This window comes from Scyliorhinus canicula, chromosome 19 (assembly GCF_902713615.1).
Source record: "Scyliorhinus canicula chromosome 19, sScyCan1.1, whole genome shotgun sequence".
In the NCBI taxonomy this organism is placed as follows: Eukaryota; Metazoa; Chordata; class Chondrichthyes; order Carcharhiniformes; family Scyliorhinidae; genus Scyliorhinus; species Scyliorhinus canicula.
The window spans coordinates 60,478,935-60,499,637 of NC_052164.1; the positions used below are offsets into that span (position 1 = coordinate 60,478,935).

Here is a 20,703-nt window from a genome sequence, read left to right on the forward strand (position 1 = left end):
ATCGGTACCAACGACACAGATAGGAAAAGGGACTGGGATGTACAACAGGGATTCAAAGACTAGGGTGGAAGCTGAGAGCCAGGACAGACCATGTTGTCATCTCTGGTTTGTTGCCAGTGCCACGTGCTAGCGAGGTGGGGAACAGGGAGAGAGTGCAGTTAAACACGTGGCTACAGGGATGGTGTTGGAGGGAGGGTTTAAGTTACTTGGATAATTGGAGCCCATTTTGGGGAAGGTGGGACCTCTACAAACAGGACGGGTCACACCTGAACCAGAGGGGCACCAATATCCTGGGAGAGAAATTTGCTGCAGCTCTTCGGGGATGGGTTTAAACTAATTTGGCAGGGTGATGGGAAACTGATTTGTAGTCCAAGAGATAGCGTTGCTGGAGTTCAGGAAGTTGAGGGTTGTGGTAGTCACCACTAATGTATATATTAGGTGATTTGTGGTAAGGCCCTGTATTACAGGTACGGGGGTAGTTCCCTGCCTGTTGGCTCCGCCTAGTAGGTGGAGTATAAATATGAGTGCTGCCTGTACAACAGCCATTTCGCCAGCTGCTGTAGGAGGCCACACATCTTAGTGTATCAAAGCCTCGATTGCATCTCAACTTTGTGTAATTGATTGTGCATCAATTTAATGCACTAAAGTTTTCAGAAGATGGACGTCCGCATCAAGCCAGATCGCCTGCAGCTGGATCCGCAATCAGGCAACACCAAAAAGGACTTAGAACATTAGCTAGCCTGTTTTGAAGCTTACATCAGGTCTGCACCAATCCCTGTACCGGAAGCTCAGAAGATTCAGATCCTCTACACACGGCTGAGCTCCAACGTCTTTCCGCTTATTCAGGACGCGCCGACCTACGACGAGGCCATGGTGCTACTGAAAGAAAACTATGATCAGCGGACTAACACGCTTTATGCCAGACACATCCTCTCCACTTGTAGTCAACTCTCTAGTGAGTCAATAGAAGATTTCTGGCGTGCTCTAATTCCCCTAGTCAGAGACTGTGACTGTCAGGCTGTCACTGCCACAGAACACTCGAACTTGCTTATGAGGGACGCTTTTGTTACGGGGATAAGGTCAGATTACATCCGCTAGCACCTCTTAGAAGGGGCAACGCTTGACCTCGCAGCAACTAAAAAGCATGCGCTCTCACAACATCCAGGCCTACACCCCCGGCCGTACGGCCCTCTCCTACGCATCCTGGACTCCGCAGACGGCCGCCCCATTGGGGACCCCACTCAGCCAAACCCCACGCCTGTGCCGCGCGCCCGCTGACCAACCCCGGAGGCCCCAGATGTTACTTCTGTGGGCTGCCAAAACACCCCTGACAATGCTGCCCGGCCCGTAACACTTTGCTGCGGTGTGCCAGGCCCGCTCAGTCGCCGCTATTGTTCCGACCCACCCATCGTATGCCAGTGGGCACCGCCACGTTCCCCTTCTCGGACCAGGTGCGGCCCGTGGGCACCGCCATCTTCTTCAACCTCCACCACGTCTTGTCCTCCCCAGGAGCATCAAGCACCGCCATCTTGTCTTCCCCACGACATGTGTGGCCCATGGGCGCCGCCATCGTACCAGGACGTATGCACCCTGGGCATCCCATCGCCTTCCTCCATCGATGACCAGCTCACCTCGGTCACGATTGACCAGTCTCGCCCACACAACCTGGCAACCGCCTCTACAAAGGTGAAAATCGATGGGCACGAGATCTCCTGTCTGCTGGACTCCGGGAGCACCGAGAGCTTCATTCATCCCGATACGGTAAGGTGCTACTCCCTCGCGGTACACCCCGCCAATCAGAGAATCTCCCTGGCCTCCGGGTCCCACTCCATGGTGATCTGGGGGTACTGCATAGCCACTCTCACTGTCTAGGGCATGGAGTTTACCGGCTTCCGCCTTTACGTCCTTCCTAACCTCTGCACAGCCTTACTACTCGGCCTGGACTTCCAGTGCAACCTCCAGAACCTAACACTGAAATTCGGCATGCCCCTACCACCCCTCACTGTGTGCGACCTCGCGACCCTAAAGGTCGACCCACATTCCCTATTTGCAAATTTAACCCCAGATTGCAAACCCGTCGCCACCAGGAACAGATGGTACAGTGCCCCGGACAGGACCTTCATCAGGTCCGAAGTCCAGCGACAGCTCTGGGAAGGCATCATCGAGGCCAGCAACAGCCCCTGGAGAGCCCAAGTGGTGGTGGTGAAAACTGGGGAGATACACAGAATGGTCATGGACTACAGCCAGACTGTCAATAGGTACACACAGCTCGACGCGTGCCCCCTCCCACGCATATCTGATATGGTCAATCAGATTGCACAGTACCGGGTCTTCTCAACTGTGGACCTAAAATCCTCCTACCACCAGCTCCCCATCCGTAATGCGGACCACCCATACACTGTCCTTGAGGCAGATGGCCGCCTCTACCACTTCATCAAAGCCCGCAACCTACCCTACTCCATCGAGGAAGTCAGGGCAATCACCAGAGACTGCCAGGTCTCTGCGGAGTGCAAACCGCACTTCTACCAGCCATACCGTGCGTGCCTGGTGAAGGCCTCCTGCCCCCTTGAACGCCTCAGCGTGGACTTCAAAGGGCCCCTACCCTCCACCGACCGGAACATGTACTTCCTCAGTGTGGTCGATGAGTACTCCAGATTCCCCTTCACCATCCCATGCCCTGATATGATGTCTGCCACTGCCATCAAAGCCCTCAACACCATCTTCGCTCTGTTCGGCTTCCCAGCCTACGTCCACAGCGACAGGGGATCCTCATTCATGAGCGATGAGCTGTGTCAGTTCCTGCTCAACAAGGGTATCGCCTCGAACAGGACGACCAGCTAAAACCCCCGGGAAACGGGCAGGTGCAGAGGGAGAATGGGACGGTCTGGAGGGCCGTTCAGCTGGCCCTACGGTCCAGAAGTCTCCCGGCTTCCCGCTGGCAGGAAGTCCTCCCCGCGCACTGCACTCCATTCGGTCGCTCCTGTGCACTGCAACTAATGACACACCCCATGAACGTCTCTTTGCCTTCCCCAGGAAGTCCACCTCCGGGGTGTCACTCCCAACTTGGCTTGCAGCTCCAGGACCCCTACTCCTCCGTAAGAACGTATGACTCCACAAGGCGGACCCGTTGGTTGAAAGGGTACAGCTACTCCACGCCAACCCACAGTACGCCTACGTAACGTACCCCGACGGCCACCAAGATACTGTCTCCCTCAGGGACCTGGCGCCAGCAGGTTCCCCACACACACACACCCCTCCGGCCTGGCGCCACCCTCCCCTTCCCCGGCACACCCAGCCGCATCTCCTGCCCCAGGACAATCCATCCTTCCCCTGCCCAAGACCGAGGATGACGAGGATTTCGGCATGCTCCCAGAGTCACCGAGGTCCAGACCGACACTGGAATCGCCGCCATCACTGCAGCGCTCCCAGCGGCAGATCAAGGCTCCGGACCGACTTGATCGGGACTCTTCAAACATCATCCTTCTGTATAATTCTCCTCCACCCCGTTGGACTCGTGCATCAAGGGTAATGCAGAACTGAGGAAGGTACCAAGGTCACAAGAGTGGACCTGCAGGCAAGAAGGTGGTTTGAAGTGTGTCTATTTCAATGCGAAGAGCATCAGGAATAAGGTTGGTGAGCTTGAAGCATGGATTAGTACCTGGGACTAAGATGTTGTGGCCATTACGGAGACGTGGATAGAACAGGAATGGTTGTTGGAGGTTCCGGGGTTTAGATGTTTCAGTAAGATTAGGGAAGGTGTTAAAAGAGGTGGAGGAGTAGCATTGCCAATCAAGAATAGTATAATGGCTGCAGAAAGGCAGTTTGAGGAGGTCGTGTGGGCTGAAGTTAGAAATAGGAAAGGAGCGGTCACTTTGTTAGGAGTTTTCTATAGGCCCCCAAACAGTAACAGAGATCTGGAGGAAAAGATTGCAATGCAGATTTTGGATAGATGCGGTAGTCACAGGGTAGTTGTCAGGGTGACTTTAACTTTCCAAATATTGATTGGAACCACTGTAATTCGAATAGTTTGGTTGGGGCTGTTTTTATCCAGTGTGTGCAGGAGGGTTTCCTCACACAACATGTGAATTGGCCGACAAGAGGCGGGGCCACATTGGATTTGGTACTGGGAAATGAACCAGGCCAAGTGTTAGATTTGGTTGTGGGAGAGCACTTTGGAGATAGTGACCACAATTTAGTGACTTTCACTATAGCAATGGAGAGGGATAGGAACATATGGCAGGGCAAGGTTTATAACTGGGGGAAGGGTAATTATCATAGAATGTACAGTGCAGAAGGCCGTTCGGCCCATCGAGTATGCATCGGCTCTTGGAAAGAGCACCCTACCGAAGGTCAACACCTCCGCCCTATCCCCATAACCCAGTAACCCCACCCAACACTAAGGGCAATTTTGGACACTAAGGGCAATTTATCATGGCCAATCCACCTAACCTGCACATCTTTGGGCAGCAGGGTAGCATGGTGGTTAGCATAAATGCTTCACAGCTCCAGGGTCCCAGGTTCGATTCCCGGCTGGGTCACTGTCTGTGTGGAGTCTGCACGTCCTCCCCCTGTGTGCGTGGGTTTCCTCCGGGTGCTCCGGTTTCCTCCCACAGTCCAAAGATGTGCGGGTTAGGTGGATTGGCCATGCTAAATTGCCCGTAGTGTCCTAATAAAAGTAAGGTTAAGGGGGGGGTTGTTGGGTTGCGGGTGTGGGGTGGATACGTGGGTTTGAGTAGGGTGGTCATGGCTCGGCACAACATTGAGGGCCGAAGGGCCTGTTCTGTGCTGTACTGTTCTATGTTCTATGTTTGTAAAGGGTCCTGAGGGATAGGATTTATGATCATTTGGAAAGACACAGCTTAATCCAGGATAGTTAGCACGGATTTGTGAGGGGTACGTCTTGCCTCAGAAGTTTGATTGTATTCTTTGAGGAGGTAACTAAGTACATAGAAGAAGGTAGAGCAGTTGATGTCATATAAATGAATTTTAGTAAGGCGTTTGATAAGGTGCCCCATGGTCGGCTCATGCAGAAAGTAAGGAGGTGTGGCATAGAGGGATATTTGGCTGATTGGATCAGTAACTGGCTATCACATAGAAGACGAGGGTGGTGGTAGATGGTAAATTTTCATCCTGGAACCCAGTCACCAGCGGTGTACCACAGGGATCAGTGCTGGGTCCTCTGCTATTTGTGATTTTTATCAATGACTTGGATGATGGAGTTGAAGGTTGGGTTATTAAATTTGTTGATGACGCCAAGATTAGTGGAGTAGTGGAAAATGTGGAGGGCTGTTGTAGGCTGCAAAGCGACATTAATAGGATGTAGGGCTGGGCTGAAAAGTGGCAGATGGAGTTTAACCCTGATAAGTGTGAGGTGATTCATTTTGGTAGGGCAAATTTGAATGCGGATTACAGGGTTAACGGCAGGGTTCTGAGGAATGTAGAGGAGTTGAGCGATCTCAGAGTTCATGTCCATAAATCTCTGAAAGTTGCCACCCAAGTGGATGGAGTCATGAAGAAAGTCTATAGTGTGTTCTCATGTATTAATGGGGGATTGAGTTTAAGAGCCGTGAGGTTATTTTGCAACTGTACAAACCTTAGTTAGACCACATTTGAAGTATTGTGTGCAGTTCTGGTCACCTCATTAGAGGAAGGATGTGGAAGCATTGGAAAGGGTGCAAAGGAGATTTACCAGGATGCTGCCTGGATTGGAGGGTCAGTCTTCTGAGGAAAGGTTGAGGGAGCTAGGGCTTTTCTCATTGGCGCGAAGGAGGATGAGAGGTGACTTAATTGAGGTGTATAAGATGATGAGAGGGATAGATAGAGTGGACGTTCTCCTCGGGTGGATGCAGCTGTTACAAGGGGGCATAACTAGAAGGTTCATGGTGGAAGATATAGGAGGGATGTCAGAGGTAGGTTCTTTACTCAGAGAGTGGTTGGGTTGTGGAACGCACTCCCAGCTATGGTAGTGGAGTCGGACACTTTAGGAACTTTCAAGGGGTTATTGGATAGGCATATGGAGTGCACTTGAACGATTGGGAGTAGGTTCATTTGATCTCAGTTTCAGACTAGTTTGTGGGCCGAACATTGTGGGCCGAAGGGCCTGCACTGTGCTGTACAGTTCTATGCTCTATGTTCTAATTTAAAGTAGTTGTTTAGTGTTCCCAACCGCTCTGGACGAGAAGCTCAAAGGGCTGGCGGGGCGGGCCGGGAGACTCGCAAGGGGTTTGACACCCGGCGAGAATCCAGCCTTTGCTCTCACGCCCGATTCAACAGTCCATCGCAATTCCTGACTGGGACTAGCAGCCCCTCAAAATGACCCCGCCCCCATCAATATTTGTTGATTGAGTAATATTTCATTGTTGCAATGTTGGGAAAGCTGCATCTCATTTCACAATATGAGAATTCGCTGTGCTCCCTGGTCAGTGACTGTTCTGTGTGAGTTCCATTCACTGACCTTGATGTCTTAGGACATGTAGAATCCAACAAAAGAGACACACAGGAACGCACAGTAGGATGTAATGAACATAGGTTTATTTGATATATACAACTAACTCTCTTCCACCCAGATTGGGATTTTTATACAATGAGGTTCTCCTTTGTTAAAGGAAAGCCCCGCCCCATTTTACCACGGGAGTTCATCCTGTGTCGTGGTCATGGGGACCCGGATGGTGCATAACCTATGACCTCTGAGGGGGTCGTAACTGTACACTCCCAGTAATGTGGCAAAGGTAGTTTAATGACTTTAAATTAAAGTCTCCATATTAAATTAAAGTGTCTCCATATAGATTCTTTCAGCCCATAGAATGAGGCAAGATATCACACTAACACCTTATTGCAAGTGCATTTATTTAACAATACAAAAACAGTGAATAAATAATTAATGTAAGTATATTTCCCACATGAGCACGTTAAACTCTACGTTTCGCAATGCACTCTGTGACTGCTGGCATTGAAACCCCTTGACAGTAAAATTAGACTAAATTGGCACAGTGGTTCAATTCTGGCCCTGGCTGACTGTGTGGAGTTTGCACTTTCTCTCCCTGTGTCTGCGTGGGTTTTCCCCGCATGCTCCGGTTTCCTCCCACAGTCCAAAGATGGGCAGGTTAGGTGGATTGGCCATTCTAAATTTCCCCTTGTGTCCAAAAGATATACTGGTTAGGTGAGTTTACAGGGATAGGGCAGGGGAGTGAGCCTAGTTGAGATGCTGTTTCGGAGGGTCAGTGCAGACTTGATGGGCTGATAGGCCTCCTTCCACACTGTAGTGATTCTATGGAAACCTCTTTGAAAGGACAGTACTGGTAGCCTTTGCACACATCAAACAAACCCAATAGGCCAATATAAAAGCAAATTGCTATGCTGGAATCTGAAACAAAAACAGAAAAGACTGGACAATCTCAGCAGATCTCTCGGAGAGAAAAAGGAGCTAAAGTTTCGAGTCTGGATCATTGTTTGTCAAAGCTAAAGAGACTGACTGGAAACGGGATCAGATTTATACTGTCGTGGGGGTGGGGGGGGGGGGGGGGGAGGCGTAGCTGGATAGTGAGTCAGCAATAGATGGAGATTGACAAAGATGTGAAGGGTAGAAAGACTAAAGGAAGGTAAATGGGGGTGATCAGGGCTAAGGAGGTGTTTTGTGACCTGTAAAGCAGGTATTCTGTGCTACACAACTCAGTTACAGTAGAGGCTTTGGAAGAAGGCTCGAAGTCATCCAAATGTTTTACAGAAGGTTTATTACGCAACACAACTTAAATAACTGCGTGAGCCCTTACTTTAAGAACTGTACTAGTAGAAAGGTTACAGTTTTTCTATGCTTTACAACTAGGCCTGACCATGCTAGCAGCCCTGAGCTAAATCTCTGCCTCTGTTCTTCTCACAGACAAATCAGCCAAAGAGACCAGAGGGCTGCTTGCGTCCTGCTTTTGTACACGCCAGTGCTGCCCCCTAATGGTCTTTCCATTACTCATCATCCGCTTCTGTACATACCCATGTAAAGATCACTACAGAAGGGTGTTGATAGTGGCACATAAAGAGATCAGAATGTGTGAATGGCAGAACAAAGGTAATAATAATAACCTTTATTGTCACAAGTAGGCATGCATTAACTCTGCAATGAAGTTACTGTGAAAATCCCCAAGTCGCCACGTTCCAGCGCCTGTTCGGGTACACAGAGGGAGAATTCAGAATGTCCAAATTACCTAACAGCATGTCTTTCGGGACTCAGCTGTATGTCAACATTGGCCCAAGTGGAGTAGGGGAGAGGAGGAACAATGTTGCAGGATAAACAGATCAATGGAAAAAATGAAAATAAATTGACAGCAATAAAAGTGGGATGAGGGTGGAAGAGAGATAGGCTGTTTCATGAAATCCACCAAGCCTGCAAAGTGTGCTAATGCTGCTGGCTTGAACTTTCCAGAAACCAACAGCAAGAGGAGCAGCTGAGGATTGCCTGTATTTATTGCTTTACAATAGGTTGTCACAACCTGTTGTTAGACCCTCAGGTTGTTCCATGTCAATGAACTGCTTAGGGTGTTCTTTCCATACAATTATTGTTACGGTTCCTTTTGAGACTCTGGGGAAGTCGATTAAATGTCAAATCTTGCAAATAGAACATAGAACATAGAACGTAGAACAGTACAGCACAGAACAGGCCCTTCGGCCCTCGATGTTGTGCCGAGCAATGATCACCCTACTCAAACCCACGTATCCACCCTGTACCCGTCACCCAACAACCCCCCTCCTTAACCTTACTTTTTAGGACCCTACGGGCAATTTAGCATGGCCAATCCACCTAACCCGCACATCTTTGGACTGTGGGAGGAAACCGGAGCACCCGGAGGAAACCCACGCACACACTGGGAGGACATGCAGACTCCACACAGACAGTGACTCAGCCGGGAATCGAACCTGGGACCCTGGAGCTGTGAAGCATTTATGCTAACCACCATGCTACCGTGCTGCCCAATACTGGTTGTTATCCCCAAGATCCAAACTAGTTAGTCGTTAAACTGTTCAGTGATTTTGTGGCTTGATCTCCAGTCCGTGCCTTGGCATTCAGAACGCTCACAAGTAACCATCTGCCAGTTTGCAGCCCGTCCCAACAGGTCAGGGCACAGCTGTTTTTTCCCATTGATTCATAAGCGTGGATGTTATTGATAAGGCCAGCATTTACTGCCATTCCGAACTGTCCTGAGCAAATAATGGTGAGCTCTTTCCTAAAATCACTGCATCCCCACAGTGCTGTTCAGGAGTTCCAGCATTTTAACTCATCTCCAATGGAAAACAGTGAAATATTTCTAAGTTAGGTTGGTGTGTGACTTGGAAGAGAACTTGAACCAAAATGAATCCAATTCACACACACCTTCTCCTGTTTCACGGACATAACCTCAGGGGTAACCTCAATTGCATTTGTCCGAATGAGGTCTCTTTGCTACGCCAGCAGACCATGGGAAAATCAGCAAATCATTGTCTGTTCAGAATGGAAAATTCAAAAGACAATAGCCAGAAAAGGGTCACTGAAACCAAATTAACCTGCCCTGAAAGAAAATCTTGAAATGTTAACTCTCTTTTTCATTCTACAGCACTTCCTGTTTCTATTTCAGACCTCCTGCAGTACATTCCCTTTTATATCAGAACCTGTCCTCCGTATTCTTGCCTCACTCATTGACGTCTGACATCTGGTCCTTCACCTCGCTCCGAGGAATCTATCCCTTTATAACCTTAACCCATGGAATCTTTTCCCTCCAGCACCATATCATTCCCATAGAAGCAAATTCCTCAGGACCCTAACTCTTCATCAATCCATATCTCGCCCGTGCTCTAACACTTGAGCAAAATCCATTCCTCCACACACTCACTTTCACCAAAACCAAGCCCTAATCTTTCACCAAACCCAAACCTTCTGCTCTAATTCTCTGTTAAAACCAATCCCTCCAATACTCTTTTTTTCTATTAACGCCCACCATTTAATATTCAAACCCCTCATCAAATGTTACCCATCGAATAGCTAAACTTGAATCAAACCCTATCCCTCTCGTACTCAAAGCTTTTATCAAAATTGATCTTTCTCAGATCTTAACTCTGCCATTCAAGCACATCTTTCATGTATACTAACTCTCACATTGCACTGCAGCACAGTGGTTAGGATTGTTGCTTCACAGCGCCAGGGTCCCAGGTTCAGGTTCAATTCCCACATTGGGTCACCGTCTGAGCGGAGTCTGCATGTTCTCCTCATGTCTGTTCTGGTTTCCTCCGGGTGCTCTGATTTCCTCCCACAATTCCCAAAAGATGTGCTGTTAGGTAAGTTGGACATTCTAAATTCTCCCTCTGTGTACCCGAATAGGCACCGGAATGTGGCGGCTAGGGGCTTTTCACAGTAACTTCGTTGAAGTGTTAATGTAAGCCTACTTGTGACAAGGAAGATACTTAAAATACATCGAAACCTATCACTTCTGCACTCTAACTCTCCCACCTAAACGGCAACCCTCTGGAACTTTCAAACACATCTCTTTCAAGGCCAACTTTCTATAAAACTCCATCCTGCTAGTATCATACTTTTGCATCAAAATTCATATTTCAAATATCCTAACTCCATTAAAACACAACCCTGAGTACCTAAGGGCTAAATTGCCCTTAGTGTCCAAACAAAAAGGTTAGGAGAAGTTGTTGGGTTATGGGGATAGGGTGGAAGTGTAGGGCTCAAAGTGGGTTGGTGCAGACTCAATGGGTCGAATGGCCTCCTTCTGCACTGCATGTATGTTCATTGTTCTATGTTCTACCGTATTGATCTCTTTGAAGTCTCTCCCTCAAATACTCCAACTAGTTATCAAAATGTAGAAATTCTAGATCCGATCAACAAACCTCTTTCATTTTCACAATCATCCTTAAAGCTGATTCTTCATAAAAGCTTCTCCAATTGGGCTCAATCTCACTGATTCCTCTTGGCTTGTTCCAATATGTGTATAAAATCCACCTAACATGCAGATCTATGGACACTACGGACCAATTTAACATGGCCAACCTAACCTGTTGGAGGGGATGACTCACTTGCTACAGGGACATCATGTTTGGAAGTGGGAGGAAACCGGAGCACCCAAAGGAAATTCACGGAACACAGGGAGAAAGTATAAACTCTACACAGTCACCCAAATACAGAATTGAACCCAGGTCCCTGATGCTGTGATGCAGCAGTGCTAACCACTGTGCTGCCATGCTGCTCCTGCTACACCTGTACGTGGAAAGTTGCTGACAGCCCTTTCTGTAAATCCTGGCTCTATGCATCTGCACAATGATGGGATCATACTTTTCATCGGCACAACACCTCTCTGGACTTCAGCTGTTCCCTTGGATCAGGCAGCCCTCCGAATGCCCGCTCCCTCGAGAGTCCCTGACTCCACCTGGTGTACTGCAGAGCTTGTGAAGTGTGCACCAGAAGATAACCTCTGCGATGGTGGAGGTTTAATTGACAGCAATGACGAGAAGTCAGTGCCTTCGCTGGACTGGTGCTCTGGTGTCTGCTGGGGATGTGGCTGGGGGGCAGTGACCCAGACATCCGGTCTCATTGGTTGGTGATCATGCAAGACCAGAAGACAAGTGGGCTGTTGAGTTGAAATGATTTGTTGGAGGGGATGACTCACTTGCTAGAGGGACATCAGTGTTGCGTTGGGCTCTCATTTGTTGTTGCCTGCCAACCTCCATGTCTGCCACGGCTCTTTCCTTGGCATTGCCCGCTCACTGCATTCCCTCTCCTCTGCAGGGGTTTGAACACGCAGGTCAGGAATGACCCCTCCGCTCGTCTACCACTTTTGTCTGCTATGGGCCACCTTGTTCTCGGGGATACAGAAGGGCTATGGTAGCATGCTGGGAGGTGAGTTCTACAGGAGGTCTGTAGCTGATGGCATGTGTGTGTATGGCTCCTGGTCAAAGAGGGCAATACATGTGTTGGGATTTGTTGGAGCGTGGGTTGCAAGGGAAATGCAAGAAGGTGGGTATTGTTGGCCTCTCGGGGATTGGGGAGTGAAGAGTGAGGGACGGGTATGATGCCAGGGCCGTAGAGATGCTGATGCAGCCGAGCTGCCCTGAGGAGGTCATTCATCTTTTTGCAGCACTGGATTCCAGTTCTCCTCGTGAGGCACTGGCAACACTGACTGCCTCTGCCACCTCCCAGGCGCTGTTAACTAAAGCTAGCTGCAGTCTGCAGCCCACCCTGTGGAAGAGAGTGCCCCTCCACTGTGCCGAGCATCCTGTCCAGCTCACTTTCCAGAAAGCATGGCTCATGTCTCCATGGAGCCATCATCATTTGCGAAATGGAGTGCTAATAAGCAGCGTTAACTGTCAGGCTCTCCAGCTCGAATTCCGGCCCCAGCAAATCTGACGCCAGTGGACATGGGAATTGCAGTGAATTCACATGGGCAGATTGCTGGCCCATTTGCTTCTCCTGCCTCGCTTCCTGAATAGAGCCCTGAATGGGAACATGAACCGCACGCTATTCAGTCGCGGCAGGATGAAATGAAATGAAATGAAAATTCATTTATTGTCATTTAATAAATTTTCATTTATTGAAAATTATTGTCACGAGCAGGCTTCAAATGAAGTTACTGTGAAAAGCCCCTAGTCGCCACATTCCGGCGCCTGTTCGGGGAGGCTGTTACGGGAATCGAACCGTGCTGCTGGCCTGCTTGGTCTGCTTTCAAAGCCAGCGATTTAGGCCTGTGCTAAACAGGGATAATATCCCAAATGGAGAACCCCGACCAGTATCTCATTCCTCTCTCTCTCTCTGATTTACTCAATCGCAGCACTCTCTGTAAAGCTCCGACATGCACAATTATCTTCATGATCACAGACTTCAAGAACAGTTTATTGTCCACAGGGTAATTACCACATTTCACTGTTTCAAGCACAAAAATCTTCACTTTTCTCACGACCAACTCTCTGAATATGTTGCTGATGAATTTCTTTAATAGTTTTTCTTGCTTCTCTCGTATTTTACCCTCTTTGTCTGAAGCAAAATCTCTCAGCTACAAAGTCTGTCATTTGCACATTGTTGATTCCAATATTATGCGCGTCTGTCTTTAAAGTTCCTCAACAACCTCGACTGTACTTTCCCTCTGAATATATTTCTGACAATTTTAACTGTTAGCCTTACAGCCGCTTCTGGAATTTTATTGTGGCTGTTATTCCTCCTTTTGTATTTTCACAGCTGTCAGTCCACATGGTTTTCACTTTTCTTGCATATTTTTGAGCAATCCTTTGTTAACTTAATACTGTGCCTTACCTTATTCAAGGACGAGGGTTGTCATACCAAACGAGTGAAACTTTGTCTTTTGAGCATTTGTGCTGGTGCTTGTGCCACTTTATTGAAGATAACCCCACCTCGTTACTGAAGAATCCGAGTCACCAAAACAGGTTCCTTCACACCCACAGACAGACTGTCAGCTTCACTCAGCTCCCAGCACCTAGGTTTAGTCTGTGTGTTCTCATTGTTTCTCATTGTTCCTGTTGCTCCACCTCACAGAGTTGGGGGTGGTGAGGAATTTTCAAAAGCTGTTCACCAATCTGAGAACATTTCTTCACTTTATGACTCAAATTGAAAGATTTTTGTTATTGAACTCAGTTGTCAACCGGACCGCAAATTCCAAATGTCTTTTCTCAAAAATTGAATAAAATGTTGCCAACTGTATCTCTCGAAGGGCAACTCCCATCGGGGAAACTTTCTGAATGTCACTATGTTTCCAAATAACTGAAGTACAGTTTACTGTATTATTTCTTAATTCCTCACTGATACATTTCTCAACACTGAAGGTACTGGTTAAACTCATTGTTTTTTTAAATTTTTCTGCAAATGAACACTCTCATCATCAAATTGAGCCTCCAGCAACAAAAAATTCAGTTAGATGTTTTGGCTCCTCACCTTCATTTGCCCCCATTTGGAACAAATTGCTCGATTGCCTTACAAAGAATCATAGATTGGCAATACAACAGAGAGAGAGAGCATTCGGCCCATCGGACATGTGCAACCAATCTGCACGAGCAACTCAGCTAGTCCCATTGCCCCTCCCTTGTCATGTCACCAGGCGAACCTTTCCCATTTTGCCCAATTACCTGCTGCCACCACATCCTCAGGCAGTTAATTTCAGATCCTAATCACTTGTTTTTTGTGATAACCCTCACGAGGAATCTCCCTGTGTGGCTGATGGAGTATGGGTTCCCATGGTAACGGGCGGAGGCCCACCCAGCTGGAACTCAATGCTGACCACTCTACAGGCAGTCCCAGACCAGACCGGGGTCCTGTTCGTCCCAGGCTGCTGTACTTGTGTTTTACGCTGCGGGTGTGGATTTGCTTCTGAGTTCAAAATAAATCTGTTTGAACCTTCCCCTTTGTGGCTCCTGGATTACTACATTTATATTCCAAAATCTTTTTCTCATGTATAGAATCATCAGGTCATAGATGTTTACAGCATGGAAACAGGCCCTTTGGCCCAGCTTGTCCATACTGCCCAGCTTTTATCACTCAGCCAGTCCCACTTGCCCGCATTTGGCCCATATCCCTCTATACCAACCATGCCAATGTAACTGTCTGTTTTTAAAGGAAAAAATTGTCCCCACCTCTACCACTGCCTCTGGCAGCCCGTTCCAGATGCTCACCACACTTTGTGTGAAACAATTTCCCCTCTGGTCTCTTTTGTATCTTTCCCATCTCACGTTAAACCTATGCCATCTAGTTCTAGACTCCTCAACCTTTGGGAAAAGATGTTGACTTTATCTATGCTCCTCCTTATTTTATAGATCTCTATAAGATCACCCTGCAGCCTCCTATGCTCCAGGGAAAAAAGTCCCAGCCTATCCAGCCTCTCCTTATAACTCAGACCATCAAGTCCTGGTAGCATCCTCGTAAATCTCTTCTGCACTCTTTCTAGTTTAACAATATCCTTCCTATAATAGGGTGAACACAGTATTCCAGGTGTGGTCTTATTAATGTCTTGTACAACTTCAACAAGATGTCCCAACTCCTGTATTCAATATTCTGACCAATAAAACCTAGCACGCCGAATGCCTTCTTCACCACCCTGTCCACCTGCGACTCCACCTTCAAGGAGCTATGAACCTGTACCCCGTGTCGCGTCTTTTCGTCCGACGTCATTTCGTCCAACGACACTTCGTCCACGTCTTTTGGTCCAACGTCTTTTTGTCCGCCCGTCTTTTGGTCCAACGTCACTTCGTCCAATTAACCAATTACAAATCAACTCCGTATAAAAGCATTTAATTGATAGAAAGCAGGCACAATACAGCAAGTGAATTTAATTGCTAAAATGCAAGTAATTGATGAAATGCAAGTAAAATGCAAGCTGAAAAATGCAGTTAAAAAGTTAAAAAATCTAAAAATGCATTTAAAAAGATCTCAAAGTTTACTAAGGATGAATTCCCGAAATTACTTAAAATTGATGTAACTTGTGAGCAACATTCCTCAAGAAATCAATTTTCGCTGTAGGAACATATTCAACGACCAATCTTTTGAGGCGTTCAGTTATTTTCTTGTATCGCGTACATGACGTCGACTGATCTCCCCGAAGAATTTGAGCCTTTTTGCCTATTATTAGCCCTTCCCTGAACTTTGCCATTTCTGGATGGGCGAATTCGGGATTAGGAAAGAGACCGATAATATCTATCCTTTAACGAGGCTCGTTAAAGGGGAGAGAACGATAATAACTATCCTTTAACGAGGCTCGTTAAAGGAAAGAGGCTGGTAATAAAGATCCTTTTATTGTATATTATGTGCATTTGAGAAGATTTCTATTTACAAAAGTTAAAGTGGAGTGGAGTGCTACTAAGCAAGTTTGGTCATGCTAAATTACTATGCTACTAAAAAAGTCTTTGACAAAAAAAATCATCCGACAAAAACACGTAAAAAGTCACAAAAATTCTTTGACAAAAAAAATCATTCGACAAAAACACTCAAAAAGTCACAAAAATTCTTTGACCAAGAAAATCATCCGACAAAAACACGTAAAAAGTCACAAAAATTCTTTGACGATAAAAATCACCGGACAAAATGACGTTGGACCAAAAGACGAGCGGACAAAAAGACATTGGACCAAAAGACGTGGACGAAGTGTCGTTGGACGAAATGACGTCGGACGAAAAGACATAGCACCCCTGTACCCCTAGATTTCTTTGTTCTGTAACTGTCTCCAGCTCCCTACCATTAACTGAGTAGGTCCTGCCCTGATTTGATCTACCAAAATGTATCACCTCACATTTACCCAAATTAAATGCCATCTGCCATTTATCGGCCCACTGGCTCAATTGGTCAAGATCCCGTGCAATCTTATATAACCTTCTTCACTATCAGATATGCCACCAGTCATGGTGTCACCTGCAAACTTTCTAACCATGCCTCCTACATTCTCACCCAAATCATTAATATGTATAACAAATAACAGTGGACCTAGCACTGATCCCTGAGGCACACTGCTGGTCATCGGCCTCCAGTCTGAAAAACAACCATCCTCAACCACCCTTTGGCTTCGGTCGCCAAGCCAATTTTGTATCCAATTGGCTACCTCACCCTGGATTTCGTGAGGTTTAACCTTTTGCAATGGCCTACCATGCGGTACCTTGTCAAATGCCTTGCTGAAGTCCATGTCGACAACGTCAACTGCACTGCCCTCATCTACCATCGTGGTTATCCTTTCAAAAAACTCAATCAAATTTGTGAGACATAACTTTCCCCTCACAAAGCCATGCTGACTTTCCCGAATTAACCCTTGTCTGTCTAAATGCCTGTAGATCCTGTCCCTCAGAATACGTTCTAACAGACTACCCACTACAGAAGTAAGGCTAACCGGTCTGTAGTTCCCAGGCACATCCCTACAGCCCTTCTTAAACAAGGGCGCAACATTTGCTACCCTCCAATATTCAGGCACCTTTCCTGTGGCTGTCGATGATTCAAATATCTCAGTTAGTGGTCCGACAATTTCCTCCCGAGCTTCCCACAACGTCCTGGGATACATTTCATCAGGTCCTGTTTTATTTATTCATCTTGATGCGCTTTAATACCTCCAGCACCTCCTTCTCTGTGATATGTACAGGGCAGCACAGTAGCATAGTGGTTAGCACAGTTGCTTCACAGATCCAGGGTCCCAGGCTCAATTTCTGGCTTGGGTCACTGTCTGTGTGGAGTCTGCACGATCTGTGTGTGTGTGTGTGGGTTTACTCCGGGTGCTCCGGTTTCCTCCCACAGTCCAAAGATGTGCAGGTTAGGTGGATTGGCCATGATAAATTGTCCTTAGTGTCCAAAAAGGTTCGATGGAGTCACTGGGTTACGGGGATAGGGTGGAGGCGTGGGCTTAAGTAGGGTGCTCTTTCCAAGGGATTGGTGCTGACTCGATGGGTGGAATGGCCTCCTTCTGCACTGCAAATTCTATGATTCTATGTACACCCCTCAAGACATCACTTTTTATTTCCCCAATTTCCCAAACATTTGTGCCCTTCTCAACTGTAAATACTAACAATAAATATTCATTTAGGACCCCTCCCATCCCTTGTGGATCTGCACACAGATGACCTTGTTTATCCATAAGAGGCCCTACCCTTTTACCCTTTATGTATCTGTAAAAGCTCTTTGGATTTTCCTTCGCTTTATCTGCCAAGACAATCTCATGTCCCCTTTTTGCGCTCCTAATTTCTCTCTTAACTCTACTCCGACAAGCCCTATACTCTTCAAGAGATCTACTTGATCCAGCTGCCTATGCATGTCATATGCCTCCTTCTTACTTTTGACCATGGCTTCAATATCCCGAGCCATCCAGGGTTCCCTCCTCCTAAGAGCCTTACCCTTCACCCTAAGAGAATGTGCTCACCTTGAACCCTAGTTAACACCTTTTTGAAAGATTCTCACTTACCACCTGTCTCCTTGCCTGCAAATAGGCAACCCCAATCAACTTTTGAAGGTTCCCGCCTAATACCCTCAATATTGGGGCAGCACAGTAGCATGGTGGTTAGCATAAATGCTTTACAGCTCCAGGGTCTCAGGTTTGATTCCCGGCTGGGTCACTGTCTGTGCGGAGTCTGCACGTCCTCCCCGTGTGTGCGTGGGTTTCCTCCGGGTGCTCCGGTTTCCTCCCACAGTCCAAAGATGTGCGGGTTCGGTGGATCCACTTTTCTTGCATTTTTCTAAGCTCTCTCATTAACTTAATACTGTGTCTTACCTTATTCAAGGATGAGGGTTGTCATTCCAAACGAGTGAAACTTTGTCTTTTGAGCATTTGTGCTGGTGTTTGTGCCACTTTATTGAAGATAACCTCACCTCGTTACTGAAGAATCCGAGTCACCAAAACAGGTTCCTTCACACCCACAGACAGACTGTCAGCTTCACTCAGCTCCCAGCACCTAGGTTTATATCCGTGTGTTCTCATTGATTCCCATTGTTCCTGTTGCTCCACCTCACAGGGTTGGGGGCTGGTGAGGAATTTTCAAAAGCTGTTCACCAATCTGAGAACATTGCTTCACTTTATGACTCAACTGAAAACTTTTTTATTGAAATCAGTTGTCAACAGGACCACAAATTCCGAATATCTCTTCTCAAAAATTGAATAAAATGTTGCCAACTGTATCTCTCGAAGGGCAACTCCCAGAGAGGAAACTTTCTGAATGTCACTCTGTTTCCAAATAACTGACGTTATTTAGTTAAGGGCTGGTTTTGCGGTATTGTGTGAAGCAAATAATGGCATGATGGGAAAACTAGTCAAGTCTTCTTGGTACAATCAAATTTAAACCTGACGCACAGATACAAAATACACAGAGACAGCCGAGGTCAACATGACCTGAGAACTGGGTGACTCTGACATTCTAGATAATGCTTGTTCGTCATGAACCTAGAAGCAGTGTCAATAAATACCAAGCTGAAAAACTGTCTCTTCCTGTTCGTAAACAAATTTGTCCCTTTCTTAAAACAAAGACAAGATAATGATATGAAACTCCATTCCCCTAAAGGTCAGCAAGGTGACGCCATTGTAACGATTGTTACTTATGTTTTATTTTCGATCAAATTCCTGACCAAGTTGTATTCATGTTATCTTGATCCTATAATGTATAAAAATCGCCTTATTCTTCTGTAATATTGCAGACTTGGGACAGACTCAGCAGTTTGTACTGACTGCCTCCCGACTTCAAAAGTCTCAGCCATTACTGCTAGCAGTCAGTTCTAATTCGTAAATAAAGTTCAGTTTTGCTTACCTAATGAATGCTGTTTGAATTTCTCTATCACAGTCAAGAAGCGGGGAAAATATTGAATACGACATTTGGCGCTGCGAGAAAAAAATCCAATATCCTGAAGTGAGCTTCCATGAGGGACTGAGAAAAAGTGATCAAAGCCATGACCGGAGTACAGAGCTAGACGCCGGCACAAGGTAAGATTGACCTTGGTCTCTCTCTCTCTCGGATCTGTGCTGCGACCCCGCATCCCTGACGGAAGTAACTAAACAGGTGACGATTCTCGAATCTAAATTTGACTGTGAGTACATTTTTTTGTGTAATTAGTCGCAGGTCAGGGACCTTTTTGATCTCGTTTTTCATCCGCATCAGATTTATACAGGCTGTCAATAAGTTTTGGGGTCAGGGACCCTCTCAGTAATGTTTTGGGGTCAGGGACCCTCTGAGTAATTTTTTGGTGTCAGGGACCCTCTCAGTAATTTTTTGGGGTCAGGGACCCTGTCAGTAAATTTTTGGGGTCAAGGACCCTCCAATTTGATTTGGTACCAGAAATTGTTTTGAACATTTTTTGCCAGGGGCACATTTTTACTGACATTATGGGACAAACTTTAGATAAAACTAGCGGCAATTCCCCTCTATTTTACATGTGTTTAGAAACCCCTTCTCAAGAACGTAATATTCGAAGACTGTCTGCAGCGCTGCTTTAAACAATAAATTAGGTAACGATATCTGGCCACTAGGTTACACAGGGATCTTGGAACTTTGACAATAGCATTGATAAAGAAAAAAAAGCAATCTGGAAAAAAAAATGCCGGTTTCAAATTGTTTAATTTTACAGTGGAAAAAAAAAGTCCACTTAACGCAACGAACAATCACAATGAGTTGGAGAGATAACGCCCGCAAAAGAGATATTAATGAGTGTGTGAACAGTAAATTGAAAGATTGGAAGACTTTAAAATTGTAATGTGAGCTTTGGGATAGAAAACAGTCAAAACACTAAAAAAGCAATCTGGCAATAACAAATCTCCTGTTACCAGAAAAGTAGGACTGGCCAATCAGATTATAGGAAAGGAGGATCCTCCCAGTTGCTCTGGCATGCCGATGTTCCCCTATTCAAGCGATACGGAAGACAAGGAGAATTTGAACCCTGGACCCCACCCTCATTTTGCGCTCCCCAATCCTACAATTCCACTTTCCCAAATCCTGACTCCCACTTCTGATCCCATTACCAATGAAACTCTCGCTAACGTAGCCCCCTTAGCGACACACACTCGGTCACAGATGCAAGCCGTAAATATCGAACAACACTTCTCTACGGAAAACATGATAATTGACTAAAAGATGTTGATTAAAAGATCCACAATAAGGGAATTATAGAAGTGAAGTTAATGAGTTTCCAATTTAGAAACATGCTGGGAATAATGACTGGATTTTAACATTGTTTTTGAACGAAATTTAGTACATCAGATAATGTAAACTGACTACTGCTTGGAATGT

At 46.5% G+C, this 20,703-nt stretch overlaps 1 protein-coding gene across 2 annotated transcripts in view; it reads right to left on the minus strand.

Moving 5' to 3' along the window:
* Positions 1 to 18,340, minus strand: part of LOC119954558 (CMP-N-acetylneuraminate-beta-galactosamide-alpha-2,3-sialyltransferase 4-like) — a 131,759-nt gene extending 113,419 nt beyond the window's left edge. Inside the window, exon 1 of one of the 2 annotated variants that reach the window (XM_038779894.1) lies at positions 18,204 to 18,340. The gene's annotated coding sequence lies outside the window, so the exon portion shown is untranslated. Of the gene's footprint in view, positions 1 to 13,270; positions 13,438 to 18,203 lie in introns of those variants that run through there. The other variant, XM_038779893.1, reaches the window with a different exon arrangement.
* Positions 18,341 to 20,703: the final 2,363 nt, after the last annotated feature.